The sequence below is a fragment of the Nicotiana tabacum genome, chromosome 19 (genome assembly GCF_000715075.1).
Source record: "Nicotiana tabacum cultivar K326 chromosome 19, ASM71507v2, whole genome shotgun sequence".
Lineage (NCBI taxonomy): Eukaryota > Viridiplantae > Streptophyta > Magnoliopsida > Solanales > Solanaceae > Nicotiana > Nicotiana tabacum.
In genome coordinates, this window is record NC_134098.1 from 76,376,093 (window position 1) to 76,384,007 (window position 7,915).

Here is a 7,915-nt window from a genome sequence, read left to right on the forward strand (position 1 = left end):
AAGCCTCGTACGGATCCATCTAAATACTCGACTGATAACTGTTGTTATATGCAAACTCCGCGAGTGGCAAAAACTGGTCCCGTGAACCCCCAAAGTCAATGACACAAGCACAACATGTCCTCCAATATCTGAATAGTGCGCTCGGACTGCCCGTCCATCTAAGGGTGAAAAGTTGTGCTCAACTCAACCTGAATACCCAACTCTCGCTACACTGCCCTCCAAAACTGCGATGTAAATTGAGTGCCCCTATTTGAAATGATGGAAACTGGAACGCCATGCAGAAGAACAATTTCTCGGATGTAAACCTCAGTCAACCGCTCTGAAGAGTAAGTAGTACCAACTGGAATGAAGTGCGCGGACTTGATCAGCCGATCCACAATAACTCAAATAGCATCGAACTTCCTCGAAGTCCGTGGGAGCCCAAGTACAAAGTCCATGGTGATCCGCTCCCACTTCCACTTTGGGATCTCTAGTCTCTGAAGCAAGCTACCTGGTCTCTGATGCTCATACTTAACCTGCTGACAATTGAGACACCAAGCCATAAACCCAACTATATCCTTCTTCATCCGCCTCCACCAATAGTGATGCCTCAAATCCTGGTACATCTTCGCGGCACACAGATGGATGGAATACCGCGAGCTGTGGGCCTCCTCAAGAATAAACTCCCGAAGCCCATCTGCATTAGGCACACAAATACGGCCCTACATCCTCAACACGCCGTCATCACCAATAGTCACATCCCTAGCATCACCTCTCCGAACCCTGTCCTGAAGAACGCTCAAGTGGGGGTCATCATACTGACGCCCCTTATACGGTCATAAAGAGAAGACCTAGAGACCACACAAGCCAATACCCGGCTAGGCTCCGAAATATCCAATCTCACAAGCTGGCCCGCTAAGGCCTGAACATCCAAGGCCAAAGGTCTCTCTGCTGCTGGAAGGTATGCTAAGCTCCCCAAACTCTCTGCCCGGCGACTTAAAGCATCGGCCACCACATTGGCCTTCCCCGCGTGGTACAAAATAGTGATATCATAGTCCTTAAGAAGCTCCAACCATCTCCACTGATGCAAATTAAGATCCTTCTATTTCAACAAATACTGCAAAATCCGATGATCAGTATAGATCTCACAATGACCCCATACAAAAAATGGCGCCAAATCTTCAAGGCGTGAACAATGGCTGCTAACTCAAGATCATGGACAGGATAGTTCTTCTCATGGGTTTTCAACTGGCGCGAGGCATAGGCAATCACCCTACCCTCCTGCATCAGGACGCATCCAATGCTTATCCTCGAAGCATCACAATATACAGTGTAAGAACCTGAAGCTGATGGCAGAACTAATACTGGAGCTGTGGTCAAGGCAGTCTTGAGCTTCTGAAAGCTCTTCTCACACTCATCCGACCACCTAAATGGAGCACCATTTTGGGTCAATTTGGTCAAGGGCGATGCAATAGATGAAAATCCCTCCACAAAGCGACGGTAATAACCCGCCAAACTAAGGAAGCTCCTAATCTCTGTAGCTGAGGACGGTCTAGGCCAACTCTGCACCGCCTCTATATTCTTCAGATCCACCTGAATACCCTCACTGGACACCACGTGTCCCAAGAATGCTACAGAACTGAGCCAAAACTCGCACTTGGAAAACTTTGCATAAAGCTTCTCCTCCCTCAATCTCTGTAATACAATCCTCAAATGTTGAGCGTGCTCCTCCAGACTACGAGAGTACACCAAGATGTCATCAATGAAAACAACAACGAATGTGTCACGACCCAAAATTCAACTATTCGTGATGGCACCTAACCCAACCCGCTAGGTAAGCCAACTTTCAACTATCCAATTCCAATAACAATTATTAAAGAAATTTAAGTAAATAATTATCTTAACCTTATACATTCCCCAAGAACTGATAGGACAAATCATGAACTTCTAAGAATAGAGTATACAAAGCGGAAATGAAATAAATACATAGTCTGTTTGAATAGTACATAAACAGATCTTTTATAAATCTAAGGCTACCATGAACAAGAGGCAGCTACAACAGGAACGCAGGTACATCTTGAAATCCCGCAACCATCGAGCACAGCAACAACAACAGCCAACATCTGCACACAATGTGCAGAAGTATAGTATCAGTACAACCGACCCCATGTACTGAGTAAGTAACAAACCTAGCCTTAGGTTGAAAGTAGTGATGAGCTTCTACCAAGGTCGGGTCCAAAACCACTAATCCACAACAGTTAATAACGCCATAAAGCAAATAATACCAGAAGTAACTCAGAGATAAAATGCTCAATCACATCATGATTTCAGCAATAATAGTTCTTCCTTTCAAGTACATCAGTGAAAATCCAAATCTTTTGCAAAAGTTACCAAAAATGTGAATAAGTTTGAAAACAGAAAATTTTCCAAAATCTTTTCAATAATAAGTAAAATATCTCATTTTCTTTCCAGATAACCAGTGTAAAACAAATGCATCACTATGCCCATCTGTCAACATGTGTGAGAAATCATGAATAATGTGATACCGTACAGCATGAGGAAAACACATCTCTATGCATATATGTCATGTGTGCATGTCAATGCAATGTATCTTAGAGATTGTACTCATGTACTCACCCTCTCAGAATACTCAATCTCACTGTCTCGCATTCTCTCTCACTATACTTAGCACACTCAATCACTCAGCGCTATACAATAGCTGCTGCGGCGTGCAGCCCGACCCCTGTTTATAGTCGACTATGCTCACTGGGGGTGTGTACAGACTCATGAGGGGCTCCTACAGCCCAAGCGCTATAAGCACGGACAACTCACGTGCTGCAAGGACAACTCACGTCCCATAATATAAATATCTGGATCCGCACGGCCAACTCACTTGCTGCACGGCCAACTCACGTGCAATAATAATATAAGGATCCGCACTGCTAACTCACGTGCTGCACGGCCAACTCACGTGCTATAGTATAATATAAGGATCCGCACGGCCAACTCACGTGCTGCACGGCCAACTCACGTGCTATAGTATAATATCTCACAATCAGGCCCTCGGCCTCACTCAGTCATAAAGCTCTCCAGTCTCTAGGGCTCTCAACAATCATGAAATCAGCCCAAACAACAATGATATGACACATCAATAATGAACAATAGAGACTGAGACAAAATAATCAAGTAACTATGACTGAGTACAAAACAACAATTTAAGAAAATAATTCAACATGTACACAACCTCTGTGGGTCTCAACAATACCAACATATAGCCTAAACATGGTTTCTAACATAACTTGTAGTCAAATTTCCACAATACATAGAGAACACATAATTATCAACAAGTTATTCAACTTTACAGTTTCCACGGGACGGACCAAGTCACAATCCCCTCGGTGCACGCCCACACGTCTGTCACTTAGCATGTGCGTCACCTCTAAAATAATCACATGATACAAAAATTTGGGGTTTCATACCCTCAGCTCCAAGATTAGAAGAGTTACTTACCTCGAACAGGCCAAATCCAATGTCGAGCAAGCTAAGCAATGCTCCAGAAATTCCATCTGCGCGTATCGACTTCCAAATAGCTCGAATCTAGTCACAATAATTTGACTCAGTCCACACAATTTATAAGAATCAATTCCATATTAAAACACTAATATTTTCCATAAAATCCGAAATTACACCCCAAAAATTACTCGTGGGACCCACATCTTGAAATCCGATGAAACTCACAAAATACAACAACCCATCTAATTACAAGTTCAACCATACTAATTTCACTCAAATCCGACTCCAAATCGGTATTCAAACTTGAAAAATTCGTTTTGTGACATTATAAAAATTTCCTTCTATTTCTCTTGAAGATTCAATAATCTTACACCAAAAATGAAGATTAATTCATGGAATATAATCACAAGGGAGTTAAGAACACTTACCCCAAGTTGTGTGGAAAATTTCCTTTCCCTCGCACCTGCGACCAATGCCTAATAGCCCTCTGCCCGCATTTGCGCTCCTTCTCGTGCAGGTGCGATTCCGCACCTGCAAAGCATCTTCCGCACCTGCGCACCTCGCTTCAGCGCACCCCTACTCGCACCTGCGACCACTTTTTCGCAGGTGCGATTACACCAGAAGGCTTCAGTTCCAACAGTTTTCCAAATTCAAAAATCAATCCGTTAACCATCCGAAACTCACCCGAGGCCCCCGGGACCTCAACCCACTATATCAACAAGTCCCATAACATAACACGGACTTACTCGAGACCTCAAATCATACCTAACAACCTCAAAAATATGAACTACACACGGATTCAAGCCTAATAAATTTTGAATTCTACAAACGACGCCGAAACCTATCAAATCACGTCCGATTGACCTCAAATTTTGCACACAAGTCACATTTCACATTACAAACCTATTCAAATTTCCAGAATCGGATTCTGACCCCGATATCAAAAAGTCAAACCCCCGATCAAACTTCCCAAAAATTTAACTTTCGGCAATTCAAGCCAAATTCCACTACGGACCTCCAAATAATTTTTCGGACACGCTCCTAAGTCCAAAATCACCATACGGAGCTATTGGAATCATCAAAATTCGAATCTGAGGTCGTTTACACATAAGTCTGCATCCGGTCACTATTTTAACTTAAGCTTTAAACCTTGGAACTAAGTGTTCTAATTCATTCCAAAACCTCACCGGACCCGAACCAATTATCCCGGCAAGTCACACAACAACTGTAAAGTAAAATTTGAGAAGTAAGTGGGGAAACAGGGTTGTAATACTCAAAACGACCGGCTGGGTCATTACATTCTCCCCCACTTAAACATACGTTCGTCCTCGAACGTGTCAAGAGTTGTTTCCAAACCATCAAATCACTGTTCTATCTTACAACACACGTACCCGGGGGTGAACCCACGTCACCCTATCCCACATAGGCTTGACTACACAATGCAACTGAAAATCATTAATTTAACCTTAGCCCATAAACCTTGGAGTTTAATTTCCAACCTTTAAAATTTCTTTCAAGACACAAATCTTACATTTACACACCGTATAAGACCGAACAAGTTGCATCGATCTATAACTATAACCACAGATATAATCAACCAACATATTACACAACTCGCATGCTCGTTCTACCATTCGTGATCGCAGTGACTACTCCAAAACCAACCGCATACTAGTATTAAACCTATATCGAACCAAACCTCATCCCAAAAACTTCGTACACTGTTGATAATAAAAGAAACGCGCGAAATTTCATGACCACTTACCAGATCAACAAGTCACGGAGCCCTCTCGCCCCAACCAGAACCATAATCCCTTTCTGAGCTGACTTTCAATATTATACTCCCGAATATACCGAAATCAAACCTGATAGTACCCATTCTAGGTTTAATGACCTTATATTACTAAACATAATTGTTCCATAGACATGCCTCACCAATATAACTTAGAGCCATAACTCGTGCCATCCGTGCACTATTACGCAACAATTCAAATGTACCCAGTCATGGAAAATGACTCAAATGAGAGAACTGCCCCGCCAGATTAACAAGTACCTCCACAACGAAACGCTGAAAATTCACTATACACAGTAGAACCATCACCCGATTCTAACACGAGGTTCATGTTATATACTCCGAGCCACCCTACTCCGAATAATAATGACGGAGAGGCAAATGACAAAAAATATCACACAAAACCTGAAAGGACATAACCATTACGCTATCGATCATGCAATATCCAAGTACTCATCACACTCAAATTCCGCTATAAGGCTCAAATAGAACCGCACCATCTGTACACATAACCAATGAATCACAACTCCTAGTAGCATAAAGGAGTAACTCACAGATCATCTCAGAACACGAATAAGCTCAACATCAACCGAATGACACATCCCTCAACAATAGCAGTATGGAGCCAACCATTCCGGCTCGGTGTAGAATACACATCTTAATTGGGCATGCCTATGGACCCCCAAATCAACTCGGGTTACCCACAAATAGATAAAAATCCCTCCGAAGATCCATAATGACTGAATCATAACACATTTCATCATCCGGCTAGCTACGGCCACAACTTCACAGTCCACAACCATGAAACAATATGCTCCTGGGAACTCCCAATCTCCAAATCCATAGAACAAGCGGATCTCCATATTTGATTCCATCTCCACCGCCCGAATGCCTAACACCTCTCTCATACACGATCATCCCACGATAAATACTTGAAAGTTCTTCCGTACCACTTGACAAAATTTGAATATCAGCAGTCTATCAACCATGTGAGTACCGCAATACTAATTTATACATCCGTAAGTCAAAATACAATGCACCTTCTGAAGTCCGCCCCTTTGTCATACAACACCAAGTAGTAATAATATTCATCTAGTTATTTGAAACCGTCCATGTTTTCCAACATTCGTTACCTTCTCTTCAAGACTGTACTGCCACCTTGTACATGAAAATCTAGCTTTCGTACAACACATAACATCTATCTTGCCATCATGTGAAAGGCACAAAAATCTTATGATCTACTTTGAGTCACCAATAATTTACATACCATTTTAGTTAGAAACCTTTCTCTTGCTTCTTTCTAGGAGGAAATCACAATTCACAACACATTCTCCACACCGGTAGAAACCATCAAGAATACTTTGGAATCCATTTGCACATAATCAAGTCCTTAAAACTAAATTCCTCTAACTCGACCAAGCCATGCAGGTCGCCAAGTCCAGGTGTATTGCCACAAAGCACCTGTAGAAAAACCCCCCACATCATAAGCACCCAAAGAACCGATCATATACATTACCATACTGATCCAACCTACTACCCGTTTGTCTTATTTCCTCCAAGTTTCTTCTGAATCTGTCTTCAGATTAATACTTCTCTTTGCTAAAACGCCACGATCTTTCGCCACAGCTCACCCCACAAACCTAGCATAGAACCACAATGCCCTACGACCCACAAGCAATTGTATTCTTCTTAAGCACCTTCAAAAATACCACAACTATAACACTCACTCTGAGAATATATTATGTGAATTTGAAATTGTTCTTCTTACCTTCCTTATACAAAAATATAGTATCCATAGTCATATAGAATTTTCGCAAGTCCAGGCACCATTAAACGCAAATCTCGGCTTTTATCCATACACAAGTCCGGAAACATTCTCAATTGCTATATATAATTCTCAAACCCACTGGAATTTTCTCGGGAGTCGCCCACTTTGCTCAAATCTAATTACACCGCCCAAATGGGTCAAAAGACACGTGCCCCATTAGCACAACAACACTCAAAGAAGTAACTCTACTTTAACACCACATATCAAATTCATACTCCGTGCGCACTACATCATTCTCCAATAACAACTCACTCATCCCACGAATTTCATATACTCACATGTGCAATATAATCCTTAACCAGGAATTTCCTTATTCGAGTCATCCTCGATCTCAACTTCTGCATGTCATAGCTAACCCACAAGTATGCCTCAGACCAAAATTAAAATTTAACACCTAACCATGAAATCAAATTGTCTATAGCAGACTCCCCCACTTGGCTCAAAGCCATAGATTAAAACATTCCATAACTCATAATACCAATACTCTCTTATTGCCATAATGCCACAGTCAGTCCAACGAAACTTCTTCCCAAGTTCATACATTGCTAACCATAAAAATACCTCAATCATCCGCTAAGCTCGTATTCATCCTCTTAACACACAAGTCAAATTTCTCAACCAGATTCAGATTCAAATCTCCACCAATACACCCCGTCGGCAGAAAAGAAACTCTCTACTCACATCATAAGGAGTACTCCTACGTAGATTACTTCGCAGGGGCTAACCCACCTGCTTAGCCTCAAACTGGTATCTTGTTATATCCTTTCGCAGTCACAATTACTATGCAATCACTTAGTCTATCT